We start from the raw sequence: 23,768 nt of genomic DNA on the forward strand, positions 1-23,768 counted from the left end.
CATCTTTGTCATAAATTAAAAATGGGGAATAGATTAAGCCATGTTTCGTCTAGTAGGCTATTCTGTCTTTTACATTGGTCGTAATATAGTGTTGGTCTCTCTTGTCCTTTGAAAAAAAGTTACTACACACGTACTATATATATATACTATTATGTAATATATATTATTATATATATATATATATATATATATCTATATATATAGAGAGAGAGAGAGAGAGAGAGAGAGAGAGAGAGAGAGAGAGAGAGAGAGAGAGAGTTGTGTGATGCTTGTACGCACGAATGCATACCTGCCTTCATGACCTGTTTATTCGTTTCAATGCTATATAAATGTTGATACATATCTTCCTTCGCTTCCTATGCATCGACTATTTCGCAGTTCTCGGGTTTTGCTAAGTCACCTCCGCATTGTTCGAGGGTACAGGGTACAGACCTGGCGTATCTGGCAAGGCAACCTGAAATCATCCGGACTTGGGGGAGGGGGGTGGGGGGGGGTGGGAGGAGATTGGCTCTCTCTCTCTCTCTCTCTCTCTCTCTCTCTCTCTCTCTCTCTCTCCCCGCCTAGTTACGTAAGACGTGATAAGTTTGTATAGTTGCGTTAATATCAGCAGCTTGAGTTTAATTTGAAGCAGCGAAAGTAGGTGTTGTGGTTTAGGGGAGGAGGGGTTTGAACGCCTTTACCGACCACGTTGTGTATTTCAAGATTATGATTGGCAGTCAGTCCAGCTTGAATGAATTCGTGCCGTTGGTCCCGTGGCGTTTTCGAAGAAGGCCTCTAGGGTGTGCTTGCCCCAGGAAAACAAGTTTCTGAGGTACGCGTCGGTTTGAGGTGGTCTTCATAATGTGTTTAACCCTCCGGGTTCATCCTTTGCGATGCTTGGAATGCTCTGCGCTCGTTTGTGCTCTGGTGCGTTTGTTTTTTCTCGTCTCTAGATGATTTTTACTTCTTTGTTAGACGTGACATGTGAAATGCTGGATATGAGAGCGCTCTCTCTCTCTCTCTCTCTCTGTGCTTATATGCCATAGGTATTGTCTGTTGTTGTCTTGACGAGGTTGTCACGGTGTAATGATTACCGAGATATTTTCTGTCAAGGCAATAAAACGCCTTGAGGTACAGGTACAGCCACGGCGAGTCGAGTTATATATTTACTGTCCGGATTATCACCCTTCCAGTCAAACGACGCACTCACAAGGTCTTCAGACGTTCTTGAGTTTTATAAGTCCTTCCTTGTTGGTGCTTTTGTTCTCTTAAGATCTTTGTTGGGACAAGGTTGCTCATGATTTACTTATATACTATTACAAAGTATTACACCTATACATTATATATTATATATAATTATATATATATATATATATAATATATATATATATATATATATATATGTGTGTGTGTGTGTTGTGTGTGTGCAATGTCTTTTACTTTAATACACCAGTTTAATATGAAATAAAAGGCCCTTAAAGCTCTATTTTAAAGTAGCAGCCATATATTTCGAGCACTTCCTTTTGCTCCTGATGATAAATATGTATAATAACCCAGGCCCGGCGAAGATAAAGAATTCGGATTTTAACTCTCTCTCTCTCTCTCTCTCTCTCTCTCTCTCTCTCTCTCTCTCTCTCTCTCTCTCCACACACACCGCGCGCGCGTGCTATATATGTGTGTTGGTGTCCCTCAATTTGGAAATCGATTGACCATTGAAATGTCACATGACTAGGCTTTTATATCGAACTCTTCGTGATCATGCTTTCTTTAACGAGAGAGAGAGAGAGAGAGAGAGAGAGAGAGAGAGAGAGAGAGAGAGAGAGAGAGAGAGAGAGAGAGAGAGAGAGCGGCGGGGTTCCCCCGTACTACTTGCACATCCTCATCCGGTGCACACAGGACCTAAGGTACTGTATCGTGGGCGGCGGAAGTCCTCCAGTCGTTGGTAATTTTTTTCTTTTCCCGATTCCGTTAAGGATTTGTGAGACGACTTTTGACTGAAGAATGGGAATTTATTTTCTATTATTCTATAGGGCCGAGGTATTTTCTTTTTTGGGATGCCCACTAGCACAATACCGTATTGATGACCCTAGGGTAGTGATGGGTAGGTAATCAAAGTGACACTTGCAAAACAAACGTGTTCGTTATCAAATTCAGACAATCCTACCTAAAGCCACATGTACAATTGTTGTTTTTATTTGGATATACCTACGAAGTTTTTCCTCCAACGAGATCTCGTATATAGTGAGGTTAAGACAATCAAGAAGAAAGTTTGAAAATGTAGGACAACGCCTCCTCACTAAATGGGGGGCAGACAAACGACCTTCAACCGATGAAATTCTGGGAGGTGTCCTGACCTTGCCTTTGGCATAAATTGCGTGCATATCTTCATTATGACTATGTTTGTGAATTTTGTGTACAGTATTGCATACTGGACAGTCTCTCTCTCTCTCTCTCTCTCTCTCTCTCTCTCTCTCTCTCTCTCTCTGACCTAGGCATATATATATTTATATATATACATATATATGTGTGTGTGTGAACAAAGCTAACAACAAAAAATAATTATAATAGTATAGTGTGCCAAAGCCCCCGAGGTTTTAAATCAAACACATCGACTGTCAGCGGTAGGAACCTCAGTCAGCAGCAGATGAACGCCTGGCAGTACACCCCGGTTTAATATACATACAGACACACTGAGGCAGATGTTACCATCGCTTAGACAAAATGTGTGCCCCTGGTCTTCCTGCGGACGACGGTCTCATCTCCAGTCTGTGAGAGAGAGATGGGTCCTGATTGTGTGTTTGAACCACCAGCTTTTTTGGAGTTGTTTCGTTTATTCAAGTTGACGTTTGAGAATTGCCTTTGGTTCTGTTCACTGAAGCTTGTTTTGCTTCACGGTTTTGATCGATACCAAGGAAAGGAGAGTGATATGAGGGTTGGGCACCCCCGGAGCTGGGTAGAGCCGTCAGGGGGCACTTCATGCGGTGAACTGTAGGCATTAGTTAATGTTTTTTTTGCAGCGTGCTTTCGGTCCCTAGCTGCAACCCCTTTCGTTCCGTGTACTGTACCATCTTACTTTCCACTCTCTCCTAACAATTCATTCATAATACAACTGCGAGGCTCTCCTCCTGTAACACCTTTCAAACCTTTGACTTGTCAATTTCCGTTTCAGCGCTGAATGGCCTCATGGGGCCCAGTGGGTGGACTTTGGCCTAAATTCTATATTCAGTTCGATTCAATCAATAAAGTTTAGGAAATATGAAGAGGGAAGGCAAATCATAAGTGTAGTTTTCGGAGGGGATGGAATGGGGAGAGAGAGAGAGAGAGAGAGAGAGAGAGAGAGAGAGAGAGAGAGAGAGAGAGAGAGAGAATGCATAGACGAGTCAACAGATAATTTGAAGAGATGCGCAAGCAGTGTAGGGAGAGAGTATGATAGGTGAGTCGTGAAGTAAAGGAGGGATTACCCATTGATGGCGATGATGAAAGTGAAAATCGATCCGATGAATTGTCCCCCTCCCCCAGACTCCTATTCCAGATAGATAAGTAATGGTGATAAAAAGAATTTGGGTGAGGAGGAAGAAACAGCTGACGTTTTTGCTTCTGGAAGTGAATCCCCTCCTCTCTCTCTCTCTCTCTCTCTCTCTCTCTCTCTCTCTCTCTCTCTCTCTCTCTCTCTCTCTCTCTCTCTGGGAAGGGGTTCAGCTTTGCGTCAAGGGTATTGCTAGTTGGAGTATCGAGAGTGCCGCCGCAGAGCATGTATGTGTATGTGTTTCAACATTTATCTCCCGAGGAAATCCCCCGATTTCAAAAGTTATATATTCCCTGAATACACTAGTTTCCTACTTCCTATGAGCCGTTTGTATATTTCTAATCGCTTCCTTTCCTCTATTTCCTGTAACAGTTTTGCAACCATACTCTTTTTGACAAGCGCTTCAGTTGTCACAAAAGGTATCCGAAGGATGTGTTCTGTTCGGCTCTCTTTTTCTAGAGTAAAGGCCGATGGGATTTGGGGGAGTTTCATGTCCTTACGTAGCCCAGGCCTGAAATTATCCGGAGAAAATGATTAGGAACGTGTGATATTTATATTTAAATGTTTTGTAAGCGTAAAAAATTTCATCCAGTAAACGCGTGTTACTTTCTAGAGACACTTAATAAACATTTATTATCAGTATAAGTATAATGAAACAGTTAATGTGAGAAGTTTGAAAGTGAAGGAGGAAGAACTGGCGTATGATTTAATACTGCATGCATGGATCTAGAAAAAAGTATGGCTCGGATGGAGTAGGTGTTAAAGCGTTTATGGTGTGGAAGGTCATTCAGTTTTTGAGTGAGCGAGAGCTTTTGAGATGGAAGTAAAACGTGGTTTGGAATACGTAGATGGGAGTGAGTGGCATGTTGGCTATGAATCCGTTTGTCTCAGTGATGTCAAGTCTTCACGGCTGTCCAGCAATTATTAAGAATGAAGTTATGTGAGTAGTCAGAGAAAGGGCAGTAGAATGTACGTGGTTTGACGAGAGAGTTGGTGATGAGCGCGTTTGAAAGGACTAATGTTTATAGAAGATTCAGTCCTTTACTGGGAATAGTGAACAGAAAAATAGAAGATTCAGTCCTTTACTGGGAATAGTGAAGAGAAATGACTGAGAGGTTTAGCTTGTATGCAAGAGAGCGAATGTGAGAGAGGTTACGGTTCCGAGGATGATGGAAAGCAAGAAGGGTTGACGGTAAATGTTAGTGTGAATAGCGGAAGAATGAAATTGGCTGTGGTTGAACTGCATCGATGTTAAACAGTGAATATGACGGATGACTTCACAATATGCTTCATATTGAGAGAGATGCCAGTCACAGGATAGGTGAAGCGAGGAAGTGTGGATGCTGTCTGTCAAGAAAGGAGAAGGGCGTTCAAGTTGTTTAGAAGAAAAATGGTAAAAAGGTGAAGCAGGAGAAAAGTGCGTTTGGTGTGAGATGGTTTGGACACGTGGAAAGAATGGAGTATGATATGTTAGTGAACCACTATGAAGGAGGTGGAGCACAGCAATTAGAAGAGCTGCTATTTGGTCTGTCAAGGTTTAGGAGGATCCAGGAAGTTCCAGGGTGCGTTTAAGATGGAGGTAAATGAGAGCTACAATTATAAAAATCCTCTAGGATTCGGTGCGCACGCGTCAGCAATATAATCATATATATATATATATATATATATATATATATATATATATATATATATACACATACATATACATATAAACCTGACCCATTTCTGAGTCATAAAGCATTGGGTTCGTTGATGAAGTGAAGGTCATGCATTAAATGAGAAGTGAGCGGAAAGTTTTAACACATTGTTAGAGTTACAGCTAGTTAACGATTACGTACGTCATATAATATATATATATATATATATATATATATATATATATATATATATATATAATATATATAATGATAGTACATACGTCATATATATATATATATATATATATATATATATATATATATATATATATATATATATATATATATATATATAGATATGAATAACTTGATAACGAAGTATATAAAACGATTACGTACGTAATATATATATATTATATATATACTAATATAATATATATAATATACATTATATAATATATACTATATGATATATATATATATATATATATATATATATATATATATATATATATATATATATACATATATATATAATATATATATGAATACTTGATCACGAAGTATATAAAACGTGATGCGATGTATAAATAAAGGTTTTTGCCTCGAAGGAAAAATGAAAAGCGTAGCAAAACCTTTATATATATATATATATATATATATATATATATATATCATATAATATATTCATATATATATTACACAATTACATACATGTAAAATCGATCTTTGAATATCAGCGAGTTGTATGTTGCACTTGTGAACAGCGATAAACTTGAACAGCATCACCAATGTTTTTCGCTTTGTTGTGTTCACATTTGCCCCCACGCGTCCAATTGCAAAACAGGGTTTTACCCCGAAAGTCAATAATAGAATCAAATGTTTTCATTTTTCCCTCGAAGCCTGCTTTGTGGGTCAACCCTGCTGCAACAGAAGTGTGGAGAAATCCTTGCACGTTGCTGTGATTCATTGCAAGGTCACGCCAGTGTTTGTTTGCTCGTTCTTCGGGGATTCGTTTGAAATGTTTATAGGGCTTTGTTTTTAGGATTTTTTCCTTCTATTACTCAGGTTAGCTTTAATTCTCTCTCTCTCTCTCTCTCTCTCTCTCTCTCTCTCTCTCTCTCTCTCTCTCTCTCTCTCTCTGCCAGGCTAAACCACGAAGTGTTTTCTCGTGGTTGGGGTCGGGATGCCGTTTTCTTGGTAACATGTTACATTTTTATTTGTTTTTTTCTTTGTGATATTTACACACACAAAGGATTTGACGTGGGATGGTTTCACTCTCCTCCTCCTCCTCCTTTCCCATCACCTTAGCCTTCACTGAGAGCCAATTGATTGACACAGCTGAGGAAATAGAACCTTCTTCAGCGAAAGTTATTCAAGCTTTGTCCGACAAAAGTAAAAGGAATGCGTAAGGCGTTATCATATATTTCAGAAACATCCTCATAAAGAATTATCAGGGTAGAACGGTAGCTCACATGGTCTATCATAGAAATTCGCTCCCTACCAAATATAGCTTGAGATATTCGCTATCGATCAAATAGCATCCAGCGTAGGCATGAATGCAATGAAACTGCATCTACGAAATAAAAGTTCCCAATTCCAAATCTTCCTGTACATTCATTCAAAATAGAAAACCTGGCTCTTCAATTTCCACCATAATCCCAGAACTGCCTCCTTTTTCATAACCCAACAGAAGCTGTTCGTACATCATTTGTGATCGCGGCAGAAAACTCTGCCTAACTTAAGAGAAGTTAGGCAGAGTTTTCTGGCGCACTATATCTCAATCATTACGAATCTGCACGAATATACGAACGTCAAGGGACAAGTTCCCACCGGATGATCCCAGATGCTGTGCGACCAGCCATTTCATCTATAACTTATCCGGCTCCTTGTATGCAATAACGGCAATAAGTATTAATATTAAAGTCTACACAGGGTGGAACCGATGACAAGTCATTCATAGCCATGCGCACAGGCTATGTAGTGCAAGTGATAGCGCTCACGGCTCCCGGTAGGGGAACCCAGCCCTCTCTCTGTTCATGTCCCTTTTGTTGGTCAAAGCCGGAAATTCGCAGTCGACTGCTGTTGGGTGGGCGAGAACGGCGGCCGTAAGTGATCAGGCTCTGTCAGAATGTTTACTATTATATAATACAGTCGAAAATCAGGTCCATAACTCTTTGTTCCCGATTCCCCTATGGTCTCCAAAGAAGGCCCCTCTTGTCCACGGGTGAGATAACTCCTCGAATATCGGATATTCAAATAACACGCTCTCTCTCTCTCTCTCTCTCTCTCTCTCTCTCTCTCTCTCTCTCTCTCTCTCTCTCTCTCTCTCTCTCAGTTTAGTCAATTTCAATTCTATATGGTAGGTGCAAAGCATGATCAAATTTATACATATTCATTGATTTATTTGCCAAGCCGATTTGGTTTCTTCTCCACCACTAGGTTATTACAGCGTGCATAAAGAGTAATAATAATGACAGAATAAGCAGATTTTTTATTCTCTCGTCGTCAGGCGCCTTTGCCACCTTGACGAAAGAGTCTAATGACGATAATTTTAGTTACCTTGAAAGACACCGCCTCGGCCTCCTTTGTGAGAAGGACCTGCTGGGGAGGAAATGCCTCCATCTGGCAGACGGCAGAGCCCAGATGTCTGTCTGAAGGGGTTATAGCCATGCCATGCGTCGTCTGGCAGGTTAGTTACGGTAGAGGTGGAGGTGGAAGAGGTTGAGGCAGAGGAGGACACAACTTTGAGTTAATGCTGTGCGGCTCATTTCTTGAACTATTGGAATGATGACGACTCTCTCTCTCTCTCTCTCTCTCTCTCTCTCTCTCTCTCTCTCTCTCTCTCTCACACACACACACACACACACACACACAAAGGAAATGCCTACCCGTACCTGTCTGCCTTTGGCGTTCCGTGAGGGGAGGCATTTTCAGCTGAAGGTGGGTCTCTTTAGGGCTGAATCGTGATTTGATCCAGGGCGGAAATTCTCTCTCTCTCTCTCTCTCTCTCTCTCTCTCTCTCTCTCTCTCTCTCTCTCTCTCTCTCTCTGTGTGTGTGTGTGGCGCCTCGTAGCTCAGTGGTTACGCTTTTAGCTCAAAACCGGACGACCAACCTAAGGAGTTTAATAGGTACTACGATGTTAGTCGAGTTTGTGGGACGAATGTAGGATTGGGAGAGAGAGAGAGACCAACTGCTCCTATTCATTGCTGTCAAAATGAATAATGAATGCTATCAAACGCGAGGGCCTCGACGAGGTCGTTATTATTTCGGTAGAGGGAAACATGGGATGATTCTATTGCCAACTTGGAAAAGGGGTTTTCGTTTGTAATGTTGTTGTTGCTTTATGAATAACCTAGATGTTGTGACGCCAGTTTTAATAGACACAATCAATTATGAATAACATTCAGTATAGAATTAGGTTGGTATTGTTCGTCGTTCTATCTCTCATTCTTTAGATTGAGTGATGAGTTTGATTGTGATAATTTGTCATTGGAACCAGGACTCTTAAGAAAGAACGAAATCTACAAGCGCCACCCATGTCACTGTTGGGTTCCCTAGTCAGTTTTAATCGTGAGGTCTGGATGACATTATTAGGAGTGGCTTTCCTTTTCACTACTGAATTGTGTTCATCCTTAAATCTACACTAATTTCTCACTCGGCTTTTTGTGGCTTTCGCCTGGATCATTTGCCCCAAACACCTACGCAACTTTCTTGTGTTTTCATCTTAGTCATTGTTCGCAGCTTCAGTAACGGCGTCTTTTCATCTTGTCTCACTGTTACACGAAAGGAAAAAAATGTTTGTACTGTATTCATATCCCATAAGCGCGCACACACTATACCCCTCGTTGACGCTCACACCAAACCTATAAGGTCTGGTGCAAGTTGCCGAGCGATATACGTCGATCCGGTGAACGAGTAGACTCATTGACCCGTCCATGAAAAATTAAAGTCATGAAATCTGATTCGTGTCTTCTTACTGCTTGCATGGCCGTCGACGTTTTGTTCTTGATGTGTTCCCATAAGGGGGGTGTGTAGTGCCATCAGCGCTCCTCATGGAGGTGCACTGAAGGTTCTTTGCATTCATATTCTCTCTCTCCCATCTCGCTCTGCACCCTGTCCTAACAATTGTTTCGTAGTGCAACTGCTTTGATGTTTTCCTCCTGTTACACCTTTGCAAACCTTTCTACTCTCGATTTCCCTTTCAGCTTTGAGTGACCTCTTAGGTCCCAGCGCTTGGCCTTTAACCTAAACTGTATTCCACGTGTAGGCCTCCTGCCGCTGCTACAGCAGATCGTTTCCCGTGACGTTGCAGATGTTGACGGGAAGCGAGAAAGGAAGCAGGTGCTGGACCATGGCCTGTATGTGTGTGTGTGTGTGTGTGTGTGTCTGTCTGAACCCTTGCAGCTGCTCCTTTTGCAACCGGGGTTCAACGCTCTGGATAAGTGTTCGTTTTAAAAGATTGCGGCGTTCAGCTACTTTATGTAGATGCGTTATGAAAGAGAGAGAACATGAATCGGTTGTTGAAAGCCTTAAAAAAGCCAGGCCTTGGACAAAGTTCCACGCAAGAAACTAATGACAAAAGTTAGAGCTTTAGGAACTGTAGGAGAAATAGCAGATTGGGTCGCAGAACTAGAAAACACGATAGCCAAATATGCAGATAACACCAAACTAGGTGTAAATGTAGCAGACCCACATACAGTGGAAAGTTTAACACATTATTTAAGGAAAATATGAGAGTGATAAAAAAGATGACATATATTTTAACTGGGATATGTGCAAACTTTTACAAATAGGAACAAACAACCCGTATGCCAACTACATACTTCTTGGGAATGACGTAAATAGTGTAGAACAAGAAGAGGACCTTGGAGCCATTATTATCAAGGACTTAAATTCCACAAAACAGTTAATAAAAGCTGAAAGAAGGCACAGAAACTAGTGGAATACATAAAGAGGCAGTTGAGATACAGATTTAAGGAAACGGTGCTGCAGCTCTACACATCAACAGTTAGACCACATCTTGAATATGCCCTACAGTTTAGGCACCAACACTAGGAAAGGACTTAAATAGACTATTTTCATCCGTCAGACAAATAGGTCAACAAGGATGACTAGAAAGCCTGAATATGTATGACTTAGAAACACGACGATTGCGAGGATAACTATTAGAAACATTCAAAATACTGAACGGCATAACAGAAGTAGACAGTAACCTCTTCACATGAAACGAAAACCAGATAAGACATAACGGATGGAAACTAGAACATCTGTTTGTGGGAACTTCTTTACATACAAGGTATGTGACACTTGGAATAAACTGCCACCAGAGGTTGTAAACAGCAACAGTGTGGCGGACTCTAAAAGAAAGCTAGACAAGATCATCAGGACACTGTGAATGAATAGTAAAATCTGCTCCTGGAGAATGAGCAAATAATGTCTCCTCGGGTGGACTAATGTTGAAACATCCTAATTCATGTAACTCACTGTCTCTCTCTCTCTCTCCTGTCAATCAGTGAAATAAGGGAGATAACCACCCTCACATCATTCCCATATTTTCGATCTTTGTCCCTCCCCATTTCCTTCTTCCTCTCATCTCCCCTTTACTTCTTTCCTTCCGCCCCCCACCCGTTCCCTTTTCTGTTATAGTCCACCCTCTTCCCTCCCCCTCCCCCTCCCCCTCCCCATGTCTCACAACCTCGTTAAAGCCCCATTGAAGGCGAAGGAAGTTCTTCCTTTTGACGTGTAGTGCTCGAAACAAAGGAGTTATCCCCGACTCTTCCCCCCCTTCGGTGATTTTCTTGTCCCCACAGTATCTTCCTTCTGCACTCCTCCTCCTCCCTTCATTTTTTCCTCTTCCTCCTCTCCTTCCCTTTCATTCATTCTTGTGTTTTAGTCTCTCTCTCTCTCTCTCTCTCTCTCTCTCTCTCTCTCTCTCTCTGCTATTAGTATCTGCCATAAATATGCCCACCCCACTTTGATACAGCTCTTGTACCCCCCCCCTTTTTTTTTTTTTTTTTTTTTTTTTTTTTTTTTTTTTTTTTTTTTTTTTTTTTTGTTTTTTTTTTTTTTTTTTTTTTTTTTTTTTTTTTTTTTTTTTTTTTTTTTTTTTTTTTTTTTTTTTTTTTGGAGGTCATCCGGAGGTCACGATATTTGATGGTTATGGACTTAATTGAAGGCTGGAAATAACATTATAGTTTGGAGTAAACTGGTTGTATTGAGGAAGGTGTAGTTTAGTTACCTTTCAGATATTTTTAACTGCTTAATAAACCTCTCAGTGGATGGATTGTTTGTTGCTTTCGTGGCGTAACGTTTGTCCATTTCATGCAAATAAGATATATTTCAGTATATCATATTAAGAATGCAGTCATATGTAATAGACATTGATTTTCATGTAGAGGTTGATTGGGTTTCGTTGTTACTGCCGATTTTTTTATAAGTTTCAGTGATGGGCACCCATTCACTTTTGACCGGACCCCAGTCGTTCGTTTATTTCCTCTGATAATTTTTTTTTTTTTTTTTTTTTTTTTTTTTGCGCTCGCGTTAGTTCTGTTTCTGTTACAAACTTTCCTCAAAAATATTTGTGAGACCATTCCTCACGCTTTTCAGATGTTTCATTTTCCCCCACAAGTCCTTTTGAAAGTCGTCTCATCATCATCATCATCATCATCATCATCATCATCATCATCATCATCATCATCATCATCTTCTTCTTCATCATCATCAGCCGTTTCTAGCCCGCTGCATTCAAAGGCCTGTGACATGTCCTTCCACTCCCGTCTGTTTATGGTGTCTCTATGCCATTCTATACCCGCAAATTTCCTTAGCTCGTCAATCCATCGTCTTCTCTTCCTTCCCCTGCTTCGTTTGCAATCTCTAGACACCCATTCTGTTATTCTTTTCGTCCATCTATTATATCTGACATTCTCATGATATATCCTGCCCACGCCCATTTTTTTCCTTGTTGCTAAAATATCCTCTACTTTAGTTTGTTCTCGTATCTATGTTGCTCCTTTTCTGTCTCTTAGTGTTATTCCCATCATTGTTCTTTTCATAGCATTTTTAGTTGTAACTAGCTTATGTTCTAAGCCTTTAGTAAGGCTCCAAGTTTCTGATGCATAAGTTAATACTGGTATAATTAATACACAAGGATGATTATTTTCTCATTTCATTTAGCCGCAACAAACATACACTTCTGAAATGTTTCATGTATATTTGTTTGTGTACATTAAAAAAACACATTTTGTGATGTATGAGTCCATAAAACAAACGTTTGGTGGTGTCTGCGTTCTGCAACACATTTTTTATGTCAATTTTCGTAAGCCAAACATTGCGTGATGTCCTAGGTTATAGAGCACATTTTGTGAAGCGCTTGTATAAATAGTAGATACCTAATATGTTATGGTATCTTGATTCTGCTTACTTAAATCTCATGGTGCATTTTTTTTTTTTTTTTTTTGTTCACATAGCCTCCATCTCATGGTTTATTTGTTCTGTTCATGTACAAGTCATCTACTAACATGTCTTCTTTGTTCAGGTGGATACATCTGGTTTGTGTCATTTTTGTCCCGTCTTTGTTCCAACTGTTGCATTTTATCGTGCGGCATTGTTCATTTGTATGTTTTTGTCTTTTTGTAATGACATTATCCTTGCTCCTTGAAATATAGCTTTTGTCTGTTCCTTCTCTGAATTCATTGTCTTGAGCCAAATTGAGGTACAAACCTCTTGTCCTATTTTCTCAGGGATGTATTTTCTTTTCTTTGTTCCGGGACACACATTTGGTTTTGTCGCCTTTTAGGGTGCGTACTTCCCTTTGTTCAGGTGCATATATTTTGTATTGTTCATTTTTGGGGGTTTACCTGTTCTTTTCTGGGAATGCGTTATTTTCTTTATCGTACGCTGATATTCTTAATTTTATTTTTGGGGTGGGGGGGGGATATACGTTCTTTTTTTTTGTTCAGCTGCACCTATTTTTGTTTGCCTGGGTTGATGTTCGTACTGGGTTTTATTTGAACGTACTTCTATATTTGCTCTAATGTGCGTGTGTAAAAACATTTTAATCCTGCTTTCTTTTGCATGAAATTCTCAAAATGTTCTCGTGCGTCTGTGTTGTCTCAAAACTTTGTGTGTGTGTGTGAATCCAATGTATGTAGAATCTTGAGGCTGCTATGATAGATTTTTGGGCGTAAATCTAGACTTGAGACCTTTTTAGGGGTTGAGCCGTGGGTTCACCATGACGTTTTTTTTTTTCTTTTTTCCGAGTGGGGACTATGTAGGAAGGACGTAGGCAGGACGCCTTGTCAGTGGCTCCATAACGGTAACTTGAATAGATAGCCTCTCTGGGTGGAAACTGTATAATATCGTTCTTTTATTACTTAATCTTTACTCCTGTGGCCTATGGGCTTCAATGTAACCGGATTGTCGCTTGCAATAATATGCTAAAGTGTGTTGCAATCTGCAGTAACGGTTTATACTCGATTTATCCGGAGTTGGGACTTGATCAGATCTCTCTCTCTCTCTCTCTCTCTCTCTCTCTCTCTCTCTCTCTCTCTCTCTCTCTCTCACCATTAATTTTGGTCGTAATTATAGTATCTCATATATATATATATATGTATGTTTTTGTCCCCGTAGACACACCAAAGCCTATTTTATAATACCATATAGCTAACGGGATCACAGGGCGTAAAAACAGGTTAGATTTTACGTTTTTGTTTTATTCGTGAGGCGTTGAACTTCCCTGATGAGGCTTGGGGACCCAAGCCCCCTTTATTGCCTATATTTATTTCTAAGAAGGACGACCATTGCGTGCCGTTGATTGACAAAGTTGAGCCGTTGTTTGCGTGGGAGGTCGTTCTGCTGTCCTGACTGTCGCCCGGACCTTTTTCTCATGTTTCCTTTGACAGGCCAGGCCCCCTTTTCCCCCCGTGTTGGTTAACGCAGGTATTGACGCCCACTCTACGCCTACTTGCTTGGAACGTCGAACCTAATGCGCATTTGTACCTGTCTGTGTGTGTGTATGCATGCACGCCGTGTACTCTCTCTCTCTCTCTCTCTCTCTCTCTCTCTCTCTCTCTCTCTCTCTCGTGTATCATCTTTTAAGGTTATACACTAAATTGTTAGATCAGCGCCTTTGTGGATGCACCCTGTTGCGACCCACCAAATCTTACTAAGGAACTTACTTATTTGTGTGGGTGCGCTCGCCTATTTTGTCATGAGCACATTTGCAGTATATAAGCTGAAGAGGCGCCAGCCACTTACAAAAGCTAGTTGTGCGCAGCTCCGCTTTGCGTAGCGAAGAAATTCTACCTTTGGTAAAGAATAAAGTATAGCGTACACGTGAGGAGTATAACAAATAAGCAACTGCGCTGTGAGCATGCTTGTCATATTGCATAGTATATAATTTAAATCTTTATACTCTTGATACTCACCGTATGTCGCCGAGGTAGCTCCTCACGAGGAGGAGAGCAATGATGGTACAGTACGCACTTTCACTTCCATCGGGGGGACAGCCAGTCAGTTTCAGAAACGTTCCCCGCAGCCTCTGACGCCACGTGACGGCGGCTTTGGAAAGTGTCGCACCCAAACGGAAGAGAGGATGCGCCCGGTACGAACGAGTGCAGTACAAAGACAGTGTTTTATATATATATATATATATATATATATATATATATATATATATATATATATATATATATATATATATATATATTGTGTGTATGTATATATAACACTTAAGTAGATTTATATTCTCCCTCATTCTTAGTGCAATGCAGGTGATATTTTTATCTACTAGATCTTACTGAAATTCTCTCTCTCTCTCTCTCTCTCTCTCTCTCTCTCTCTCTCTCTCTCTCTCTCTCTCTCTCTCTCGTGTGCTTAATTTCGGTTCCAGTGCAATAATGTAAACCTTGAATTGCGTATGACTTGTTTAATTGCTGCCAGTACTTAGAAAGGATAACTGCGATGATTATCTGTCCTCATTCGTTGAAAATCAAGAGGGTTGTCCACTATTCTCAATTTGTCGGGCTACTCGGCCTTTTGTTCAGATTTGAATATCTGGTAAAGTTGCCTGTTCAAGTTATTAACCACAATTATATTACGTATATGCTTGCCTGTACTTCATAAGTATTGCTCTATGTTTACGCGTAACTTATCGAAGACAAAGTCCGTTAAGTAGAAAAGTTATTTGGTATTCGTCATGACGCTCGCGCGATCCACCACGGTTACATCGTCCCCAAAGGTAGATTCTGTATTCTGAACCATGAAGACCCTCTTGTGCTTTGGAGATTCCTGGCGTGCTTGTCCTCATCAGCATCGTTCACTGCCTTTTCTTCACACAGCCATCCTCCTCCCTTACCCAGTTGCCACGTGGATTTGATTGGTTATTGAAGAACTTCCTTGATGGATCATTGTTCAAGTCTTGCCGCAAAGGCTATATTTCACACACATTTGTGTGCGTGTGTATATGATATTATATATATATATATATATATATATATATATATATATATATATATATATATATATATGTGTGTGTGTGTGTATAAAAGTCATTAGTTAAGAGTTCCTGGTCACCTCGTTATTGCAGAAATACTTCAGAATGGATATATGGAATTCAAGAAGAACGTCGTTCCGTCGCCTTTCCCTTTCTCCTGGCCACACGGATGGTTTCTTCGCCGAAAATTTCATTTCTTCTCATATTGAAAGGGTGTCCACCACTTTTGGTCACGTGACTGTATCATCTGCTGAAGTTCGTTAGCAAAATTTAAAGGTGTTGCTGCCTTCGGTCACGGAGGTCATTTTGAGTTGCGCTCCTCTGATGAGACGCACAACCTGGTGACCTCATTTGCTGACGTGGTGACCCATATCTGGTTGCAGCAGATCCTTCCGCGGGGTTGTTGTATATACATGCTCTCAGTCCAGTATAGAAACATCATGTCCCTGAAGGAACTTTGGGGAGGGTTCGTATTGCAGTTGTTATTCAGCGTTGCTCTAATGCCGTGTCTTCTTGTTGTTGTGAGGAATAATGGAGGTCATGACGCAACCCGTCCTTGTAACTATTCAAGGTATACAATCAAGGATAACCTGGGAGGGAGAGGGATTCAATTCGGTATGTAAATACGATGTTATTCAGCTAAATAAAAGAGATGGGATTGTAAAGGCAGTCTGTTCAGTGTCAGAGAGAAAATGATAGTCAAATCAGAAAATAGGCAGGTATTTGCAGTAGAGCACAAGACTTAGTCAATATAATGGGAGAGAGAATTATTGTCTCCACGAATAGGAGTTTGAGTATACATACATGAGAGACAGAGACTCAAGTTCACCTCCATCTCACCATTGTCCGGCAGACAAACCGACCGAATGATCGGAGGCCTGGGTTCTTAAGCTGTAGGCATTAGGGCCTCTCTCTCTCTCTCTCTCTCTCTCTCTCTCTCTCTCTCTCTCTCTCTCTCTCTCTCCTCTCTCCTCTCTCTCTACCATTCCTCCCTCCCGCTACCAATTGCCAAGTTGAAAGGGGATTTTATGGGAGACATATTTGGGTGCAAAAAAAAAAAAAAAAAAAAATACATCGGAAGCGTACATTTTGTAATATCTAGTCTTCCCCTCAAACGTTTCGTTCCTGATCTGTATTTTGCTTGCCTGTTGTTACTCAAGTTTGTGTAAGATTCATTCATGTGAGTTTTTTTTTTTTTTTTTAAGTATTTGTATATAGCATTTTTTTTACGTATTCTTGGGCAGGGAAACCATTGTCATCGTTGTTGTTGTTGCTGTGTGACTGCAGCAGAAAACTGAGGCGGGGCTGAATGGGAACAAATAATGTTAAGCGAAATCGCAGTCATTTCGAGTAAATCATTTCAGACACGTGTCAGGACAGGCCATTATTTATATGACGTGCACGTGTTACGTCTGGCTGGTCTGCACGAACAAAGAACGAAGTTGCGGTTGTGTACTGTAGTGCTTTTATGTTGGGCAAAATTTGTGCGCGTTCGTTTTTTTTGATCAGTTCATTCAATTTATAATATATATATTATATATATATATATATGTATAATTTATATATACTTTATTTAAATATTATGGCAGTGTCATGCGTGAACTGCCAGGCCGAGGATGGTTTCTTTCGTCATTTTATTGTTGAGCTGTGAGTATTATGTATTTTAGCTTGACATGAATTATCCTGCAGTTATGCATTTACATGTTTATATTTATCTTTTGTCTCTTCTTTGCAGGGGGTGGTAACGACAGAGAGGTTATTCCAGTTACCCCTTTCACCAGAGAATCCGTGGATCCACCTGTATTAAGTTTTCACTTCATGTTATTCCCAGGTGAGGAAATTATATGACTCTCTCTCTCTCTCTCTCTCTCTCTCTCTCTCTCTCTCTCTCTCTCTCTCTCTCTCTCTCTCTGTAGGTGCTCTCGTATTTACCACAATCCTAGAAGCCTTATGATATGTCTTTACCTCGACCTGCACGATACCATATTATTCAGCTGAGATTGCTCTTGACGCGTCATTCGAATTCATGGTTTCTAACCAATCCCTAATCAATCGTAATACGTAGTTTAAAGATGAATAGAACTAAGTTCTTGGATATCTTGGTGGACGAACGAAGTTGCGATGTCAACGGTCATTTTAGCTATCCCAGTGCAGGCCGTAATTTTAACCCGTACCTGGCACCTTGCATCCATTCCGTAAGTCATTGCTTTCAATAACTGTTACAGATAACGTCCGAATCTACACAAGGGACGACCTTGACGAGGTAATCCCCCCAGCTCGGAGCAGTCGAACCGATCTACAGGTGATTTCTCTCTCTCTCTCTCTCTCATTTTATATGTTGAGGAGAGTTTCATATTCACTCCTGCTAACATTCCTCCTCCCATCTTGCTCATTTATGCAGTGATTTGAGGTGGGGATTATATGCTCGTGCATGTGCCACTGTCATTTTGTCCTGCTAAGTTTAGAATGCACTCGACACAATCTTCCTGGCTAGGCGCCACCTCTCCCAGCTATGAGCTATGGAGACTACTGCCTCCTGCCTCTCAACACAATGGGTACAAAAGTGACCGCGTTGCTGAAATATATTCTTTTTTTTCACTACTTATGAAGTTATGAGTCTCATTTGTGTTCCTGTCTCGTCATAAGTGATGGTAACGTTGAAGTAGTGTTACAAATAGGGTATACTATATCATGTCTATTATATATACTTTCATTTTCATGTTTCAAGGGTTCACACAATGTACCACACTGCACGTAGCATCTGTATACAGATGGCCTTACCTTTTGAAATGGATATCTGATGCCATCTTAAACAAGATCTCTTGTGTAACTTCAGATTTCTTAGCTTCTGCTGATAATTATACGTTTTTTGGAGCAAGAACGCTTACAAACGCCATTGTAAGTTACGCAAAAAATAAATAAATAAAAAATAGGAAAGCGGTTTCAGGGTTCACAACATAGAAGGTTGATGTAACTGTTGATATGTCTGCTATAAGTCGAAATCCACTAATCCTTACGAACTGACATAAGTGGCCAAACCCGCAATGAGTGGGATTTTGTCAAGACGATGGTCCTTGCCTGTCGACAATTGACCAAGTTTATCCAGAGGAAGAATGTGGTACCCCATAAACAATTGAGTCAATCATGTAAATGGATTGAGGTTACAGATGTACCCAATTAACTAAATGTATCTGGTATACAATATTTACCTCCTTGAACAAAATGTGCCCAGTAGATAAATATGTTCCATGTGTAATAAAGATTTGACCAAATCGGCCAAGTATTTCAGATACCTACTTGCCAAAACGTACTAAGTAGGCAAAATGTACCCAATATACAGTCGATAAAATATACCATGCGGCAAAATTTATCAGCGATCGTCGTGGACAAAAAATGTTCATTGTGCTCAGTGGATACACTTGGTCGTTTTGCCCGCCCATCAGAACCATAGTTTTTATTTTTTCATTTTAGAAGATCTTTAAATAACTTTTTGTTCATGGAGTCCGGTATTTTTTGTATGTTTCTGTTAGAATTTGTCGGCATTCAAATTTCCTGGAATTGACGGGTCTGCCATTGATTTTTATAGGTTTAGGGGGATTCACTGATGCCCCTCATAGCCTGTACTGTATATGTATGTCACTTCGAAGGTCTGTTCATGTGGAACGGTCTATAAAACTTATTGTTTTTATTATTTTTTTTATTGTTATTATTATTGTCATTCGGCGAATAATGATTTATGGGAAATACTGATATAATACTATTTTTTTTAACCAGCTAAAAATCCAGAGATAAGTACCTAATTTAGAAAAAAATATGAAAGCGTGGAATAAAAGAAATAATAAGGTGAAAATTTACAAATAGACATAATGCACATCCATAGTGTCGCCATTAGAAAAAACTTGTCCAACGTTGTTGTACAAATAAAACTTTGGGAATTCCTGCTGTACACCTTCCCAATGTGTTTTAATTTTCCTATTTTGGTTTATTTACAAACCGGACCCTTGCCTAATGGCCATAGGTGTAGGAAGGCGTCGATAGTAATAAGAAGTTTGATGTGGACCTCTCGACTTGGGCCCAGCTAGTTAAGCAAGACGTAATGATGTCATTCCGCAGATAAACAAAGGATTCGTAGCTCCTGACTCAATCAGGGTCCCGCCTTACACCGGTGGGCCTATCCCGAAATATTCATTCTTTGGTGGGCGCCAAACGAACCAGCCAACACACCGGCCGGGCCCAAAGACTACAGGAGGAGGAGGAAGGAGGAGGAGGTGGAGGTGGATCGGGACATCCAAAGGAGTGAGAAACCTGAAGCCTCTTAAAGATCTCAGCGTTCCAGAAGTCCTCCCGGGAAGCTGAGGAAGTAAGAAAGTTCCAAAGTCGGTCATCGTCATTAATGAAGTGTCAAAATACCGTTGTCTTGTAACGCAAGCATCCTAAAAAATGCGGTGCCAAATTTTGCGAAAGTATAAGTTGACTACGAGAATCAAACAGGAGGAGCAGCAGTCAGCAATATGCAAATAGTTATAGATCCCGAATCATTAGATACGGCGACATCGGGGACCCAGTGGTATTGACGTCTTGTCCTCGCTGGACCCCTACCCCTTCCCCTTCTTCCCCTTCCCCGGACCACTGACGTCATTGGAGGTTAATCTTCGTTTAGGATACAAGGACTCTTATTGTCGGGCTGAACTCGAGATCTTCTTGCTATACTAGAGTCTACTGGGACCTTCCCACAATGGTGCCTGGGGGAGGGGGGGCCCCCTCCCCCTGTCGCCTAATGGACGCGAGTGTCACATATGCCATCACCGCCAGTTGGCTCTCGGTCCTCATAGTGACTTATTGCCGCTTACACTAGATTGTTCATGTCCGTTGCGAGGTTCAGTAACGTCAAGAATTTGTTCAAGGGGGGTTGCGGGGGAGGGCGCATTAGCTGAATATTGCATATTTGAATGATTAGTATAATGTGAGTACTGACATCATCGTATAAAAGGGGACGTCCGAGTTATTTATATAATATTGTTCATGTTGGGTGATATTATTGTAATAAGAAGCGTTAGATTTTACGGTGATGACGAATGTCTCTCTTCCTTAGAAGCGTCCTCCAACCGACTTTATTCCTATCGCAATGACGAAAACTGGCCAACCAGTTGTCTTTCGTTTGATTAGAAACCCGTTCACTCAACGTTCCTGTTCGTCAGGCGCCGAACCTATCATTCCATTTATTTCAGCTGCGTCGAGTCCTTTATGCTGATGACGCAAATGAAAGGGTACTAGTGTTTAAAACGCAAATGAATAGTGGTATCTAAGACGCAACGTCTCCCTTGACCGAAATCGGTGGCGTTGGCAGTCGCTAGTTGCTTGCTCCTGGGATTTGGGTTTCCGCTTTTTCAGTTATTATGTGTGTGTTCTAATAAGGGTTTAAAGATAATTTTCATGAGGTGAATACGATTTGCATAGTTTTACGTATAAATGTTATTCATCATATTGCGTTCAGGTGGCTACTATAACATTAATCGCTTCAGATTTTTCTGTAAAACAAGTACTGAAAGTATATCGTCTTTCAGGAAAAATGATTGGATTTGATTATAATGTATTGTTTACTGAAAATGAAGCCGAATTAATTATTGTTTTCTCATGAACCTATTTTTTTTTATTTTTTTAAGCATTGATTTAATTTTCTGTAAAAGAAAATAATTGAGATGGCTATGTGTCCGTCCGCATATTTTCTGTCCACCCTCAGGTCTGAAATTACCGAGGCTAGGAGGGACATACGGGCTGCTCTACGAGCAAGAGCCCGTGCTGGCACAAGGCAGCTAATCTTTAAACAACAACAACTAGATGGACGCAATTTGGTAGGTTGATCATCCACCCTCCCAATCATCAATCTTACCAAAATGCAGCCCTCTAACCTCAATAGTTTTTTTTTTTTTTTTTTTTTTTTTTTGGGTTTTGTTTTTTTTTTTTTTTTTTTTTTTATTGTATTTAGGCTTGTTATATTTGCCGATAACACATGGCCGTGGCTGAATTTCATGGGCCGCAGCTGAGAGTTTCATAAGGCATTATACGTCGCACAGAAAACTCGATTGCGCCGAAGAAACACTTGTCTATTTGTTTTCATTTAGTGTCACCCCTTGCTAGAATTTGGGCGCCTTCACAATCGCGTAGAACTAAAAGAAAAAAAAAACATACGTATAATCTGCGCCTCTCTCTCTCTCTCTCTCTCTCTCTCTCTCTCTCTCTCTCTCTCTCTCTCTCTCTCTCGCTCTCTCTCTCCTCTCTCCCCCTACTATCTCTCCTCTCTCTCCCATTGGACGATGTACCGTCGCTAGTGGTCCAAGATCCTTTAGAGAGTTAATAGATGCTTTCAATAGAAGAATTAGTAGGGCAACTTATCTAGACTGCTCTGGCGATGGACCATTGGCAAAGTTTTCAGCAGCTGGTACAGATATTTTGTCTGGTTTTTTGCTTTGCCCTATTGGTATTTTGGTTTGGGTTTTTACGATTTGAACATATAGAATGTATATAATATTATATATATGTATATATATAGATATATATCATATATATATATTATATATATATATATATATGCATACATACTTACTTATATAAACAAAAGTATTTAAAAAAACTGCATTTCTTTGTATTAAGGCGATTCCAAGGCCATTAAGTTCGTCCCTCTGCTTGTACGGCAGTAAAAGAAAAGTGCTGTGCCTACCATAATACTTTGGCTGAAGGCTCAGTTGGATACATAAATCTTTCTTTACTATGTCTTTTCTTGACGGAATCACTTCGTTATAGGAAGGTTCGTCAGAACTCCGCAGTGATGTTCTGTAGTGCATACCAAACTTCACACACAGTCGTTTTCGATGAGTATCAAGCTTTTTAGGAGACTTCGTCTGCCGCGTAACCCTGAGAAATAAATCTGCTCTGTCATACCTATAAGAACTACCTTATTATTCATTCAACTGACACAACAAAAGTCAAAACCGGCTCTGTGGTATAGGTAGGCAGTTATATGATATATATATATATATATATATATATATATATATATATATATATATATATATCATCTGGGCGGCCATATATATATCATCGTGGCGCCATATATACAAACAAAATTTAGCTACAAATGTTTAATGTCCCATTCGCCCTACTAAGGAAGTATCACCCAAGGGGAATTATAATAGATAACATGATTTTCGTACCATTTATGTATTATAAATAATAATTCAGTTATATTCCCTCAGTAGGGCGAATTGGGCATTAAAACGACATTTGTAGCTAAAAGATATATATATATATATATATAATATATATATATATATATATATATATATATATATATATATATAGTGTATATGTGTGCGTGTGTGTGTGTCCACTACTCGATTATAGATTTAGATTATGCTCTTCAAATATATTCCTTTCCTGGACCAGTTCACACGAAACTTTTGAAACGTCTGCTCCGGGAAGTAAGAGGGCCATCAGGGCATGTTAGGTACATACAGTCCGAAAGGAGTACAGGCCTCTCTCGCTCTGTGTGTGTGTGTTTGTGTGTGTGTTCAAAAAGGGGGTAAAAAAAGTCGTAAAATTGAGACATGGTAATAAATCATATTGATTATAATCAGGTTGTGAACAGTTGAACATTACTCCGCACCCTTTCTGTACTTCTCTCCCCTCCGTGCCTATACCCACCCTCCGGCTTCCCCCCCCCCCCCTCCCCCGCCCCTCCCCCGAGCCAGTGCTCATGGAACTTGCTAAAGGGGATATGTTTGTACTTTTGTTTGTATCGGGTATTTTGTTTGTTTTGGGAGCCAATTTTGTTTGTAAATTAAAACTGAAACTCACAGCAGTTCTTGGCAGACGGGCTTAAGTAACATTGGGCCACAGCGAGAACCAACATGTTTGTATAGGGAGACAAGAGATTTATCTATTGAGGCCGTAACTGTCATTATAGGATACAATGACGGTTATGTATACATTTTGAGGGAGTCCTAATTATGTCTTTCTCCGCCGTAACCGAGATCCGTAACAATCGGTTAGATCCGGGACCCTAATTCAGTTGGCTAATCTCTCTGCGTCTTTACGTAATTGTTGATCTTCCAATAGATTTGTCAACGAAAT

At 40.3% G+C, this 23,768-nt stretch overlaps 1 protein-coding gene across 3 annotated transcripts in view; it reads left to right on the forward strand.

Moving 5' to 3' along the window:
* LOC135195057 (uncharacterized) overlaps window positions 1-23,768 on the forward strand; it is a 153,326-nt gene that overhangs the window by 17,109 nt on the left and 112,449 nt on the right. For all 3 annotated transcript variants that reach the window (XM_064221406.1, XM_064221405.1, XM_064221410.1), the window contains exon 2: window positions 17,374-17,469. The gene's annotated coding sequence lies outside the window, so the exon portion shown is untranslated. The remainder of the gene's footprint in view (window positions 1-17,373; window positions 17,470-23,768) is intronic.

The sequence above is a fragment of the Macrobrachium nipponense genome, chromosome 15, assembly GCF_015104395.2.
Source record: "Macrobrachium nipponense isolate FS-2020 chromosome 15, ASM1510439v2, whole genome shotgun sequence".
Lineage (NCBI taxonomy): Eukaryota > Metazoa > Arthropoda > Malacostraca > Decapoda > Palaemonidae > Macrobrachium > Macrobrachium nipponense.